Genomic DNA, 3,753 nt, shown 5'->3' with positions numbered 1-3,753 from the left:
CTCTATTAGGGGATTAAAAATATTATAGTGTTAATGCTGGAGAATGCATATACTCAGTTACTCAGCTGAAATTGGTGAGAAAGCAGGAATACAAAAGCAGTCATGTGCTACCTTCTTCACCCTTTTTTTCCAGCCTCTTCTATTTTATGAGTGAATATGAGATAGGCCTTAGGTGCCCAAAAGCATGGCAGAAGCTGGGGGTGAGAAACCGGAAGATAGTAAAAGCTATTCAATAGTTTCTGTCTGACAATTATCATCACCTTCTCAAGTAAATTTATCTGAGAGTAACATGAAACCCTGTGCCTTGGTTACCTCATCGTAGGGATGTTAGATAAAATCTATCATGAGTATTTCATATGCATTAACTTTTGTACAAATTATTATTTTTTAAGTATTTAAATTGGTAATACTGGTCTGAGTATTTTATAGGATTCAAGAATTGATTCTCCAATATCCTCTCAGCATCCTGTCTATCCAATCTGCTCTTATTTCTGCCTGGATACTAATAAACAAACCACCTAGGCTGAATACCTTCCTTTGCCCTTCCAGATCCCTTGTGTACCTTTTTTTACCTGGCTTTCTGTCCCAACAGACTGATGTCAGCTTCCTTGTCCTCTGGCTTCCTTTTGAGTTCAACCATTGGGAACCCTGAGAGGAGCTTGGAAGGAAAAGAGAGATCTGGATAATTATTCCTCCTCCCTCTGAGGTTGCCTTGGCCTGCATTTTCTCTAAATTGCTCTCAAAACAGACTTCTCTGCATGACTTTCCCCTCCCAGGTGGTGGTAACTACTCTCTCTGTCCTTGCAGGCCTAAGTATGGTGACAGTTATGTTGCCATTAACACTTTATTCTTGCAATATCATTTTTGTAAGTAATTTTCTGCAAATAGTTTTTTTTTTTGTAAATAGTTTCTATAATTACCCGCTAATTATCTTAATTTGAGTATGCTTTCTTTTTCCTATGATAACCTATGGATATACCAACTCACCAGTCATAGACTTGTACTTACTATGGGGTGTTGTATATGGCTTATATTTAATATTATTAAATAAGGTTATTTTAGCAATGTAAGTTTTATATGAGACTAGCATAGTTTTGCTACTCTGAAAATCTTAAATAATAGACCAACTATAAAATACTCAAGACTAAACTGAGAGATAAGCAAAATTTGAAGGAATTTAAGAACAAAAAAATGAAACTTTCAGAAAGTTTGTAATTGGCTCCTAATTTTGGCAAGAATCACTAGGCAGAGGCTGGTTGGATCTCCACAAAAGAGATGAACATTTCTTACTATGAGACTTTATAGTAAAATGACTGTAACTATAGCAGAAGACGAATTTAGAGCAAGAGAAGTGGACTCTCTAATGAGATCATAGAAAAAGCATTAGTACCACTCAAATCTGGCCAGTGTGGATTTGAATAACAGGGCTTTAAAAACTTTTCTGTGTGAGAACTCCGGCTTCCAGAGAGATTATATATATATATATATATATATTTAGTAAAATATATATATATATATATAGTTTCCTATTCTCACCAGTAACCACAGCTAAAAACTCTGGATGTTGTAAGTTAAGCAAATATAAGAAAACTCTGAAAATTGGAGAAAAGAAGGAAAACCAACTAGGGACCTTGGAACTCAGGAGTGATGTGGTGATGATTTTCCAGAGTTTTCTTTTGGCCTCATTTTGAAGATGAAGAATCCAGCAACCCAGATATGCCAGCAGGTAAAACAAAACAAGCCCCAACAAAAGCCTGCTTTCTCTAGCTGAAGAACAAGGAAAAGAGAAGCCATACAAGACCATACAAGCTTTTAGAAAATAACTGATCTATTTTAGCCACACACCATAAAGAAAAAACTGCATCTTCACCCTTATTTTATGATAAGGAAATGACTCTTCCTTTCCCCACTGAGATGATGAGGAACCCGCCAGAAGGCTATTCAAGAGCCTGAACTTCTTCCCTTACCAGGTAGCAATGAGGTGGTATCTCATTCCTCTGCCAGAACAGTATCATAGGAACCCTACCAAAACAGAACAGTTAAGTAAGTTGCAGATCTTACAACATAATATTCAAAAATGTCAAGGTTTCAATTAAAAAAAAATCACATCATACTAAGTACCAGGAAGATTATAACTTCAATGAGAAAAGATAATAGAAACTGACACCAAGATGACAAAGATTTGAACATTATGACAAAGATTTTCAAGCAGTCATCATAAAAATGCTTCACTGAGCACATATAAATTCACTTGAAATACATAAAAAAATAAAAAGTCTTAGCAAAGAAATAGAACAAAATAGAGATTCTAGAACAGGAATAAAAAAACTAAATGAATGGGCTCAACAGAAAAATGGAGAGGACAGTGGAAGGAATCAGTGAACTTGAAAATAGAATAATAGAAACACTCAATTTGAACAACACAGATATATCGATTTAGAAATAGGTAGATATAGATATAGATACAGATATGAAACTCAGGGACCTGAGGAACTATAAAGAAAGATCTAATGCCCATGTCCTTAGAGTCCAGATGGAATGTTAAAGAGGATGATGGCGGGGGTTGAGGAGACAGGTATTTAGAGAAAAAAACACCTGAAATTTTCCAAAATTTATCAAAAGATATACACCTACAGATCCACGAAGCTGAACAAATCCCAAACATGATAAACCCCAAGATATCCAAGCCAAAATACATCATCATCAAAACCTTTGAAAAAGAAAAAGAAAAAATCTCGAAAGCAGTGAGAAAAAAATGATGTATTAACTATAGAAAAAAAATCAAATGACAGCAGATTTTTTAATCAGAAATCATGGAAGCCAAAAGGGAAGTGGCACACACTTTTAAGGTGCTGAAATATCAATCCAGAATCCTATATCCAATGAAAATACACTTCAACAATGAAAAGAAAATCAAAACTTATCAAATAAAGAGAAACTAAGGGAATTTGTTGCTGGCAGACCAGATTGGCTGAACGAAATTTTATAGAGATATAGAGAAGGATAAAAGAAGGAATCTTGAAACACCAGAAAGGAAGAAAGAACAATGGAAAGGGCAAAACATAATAGATTTTCCTTCCCATTTTCCCTTCCCTTATTAAAATTATGCTTGACAATTGAAGCAAAAGTTATGACAACATCATATGTGGATCTCAGTGTATGTAGAGCTCAGATATATTGAAGACAGTTATATTCTGAATGGGAGGGAGTGATGCAATGTAAAAGGAGGTAAGATTTCTACTCTTCAATCATATTGATAAAATGATGACACCAGTAGACTGTGATAAGATATACAATAATTTACATATAATTCCTAGAAGAATCATTAAAAGAACTGTACATATAAAGAGGTACACTAAAAAACAGGGTAGAGAAATCAGAATGGAATTCTAAAACAATGTTCAAGTAACCCATAGGATTATAGGGACAAAACAGCATACATACATACATACATACATACATAAAACCCAGGAAATAAAACAAGAAATGGCAGGCTTAACCTGTAATATATCAATAATTACATTAAATATAAATGATCTAAAGTGCACCAATTACAAGAGAGTTTGGCAGAGTGGATTACAAAAACATGACCCAACTGTATTCTTTCTACAAGAAACTCACTTCAATTAGTATGATATGGGTAGGTTGGAAATAAAAGACTGAATAGAGATTTACCATGCAAACAGTAGTCTTACCATATAAAAATGACCTCAAGATGAATCTTAGCTCTAAATGAAAAAGACAAAATTACAG

The sequence above is a fragment of the Ursus arctos genome, unplaced genomic scaffold (genome assembly GCF_023065955.2).
Source record: "Ursus arctos isolate Adak ecotype North America unplaced genomic scaffold, UrsArc2.0 scaffold_14, whole genome shotgun sequence".
Classification (NCBI taxonomy): domain Eukaryota; kingdom Metazoa; phylum Chordata; class Mammalia; order Carnivora; family Ursidae; genus Ursus; species Ursus arctos.
The sequence above is the reverse complement of the archived record's forward strand: the minus strand, read 5'-3'. Positions refer to the sequence as shown.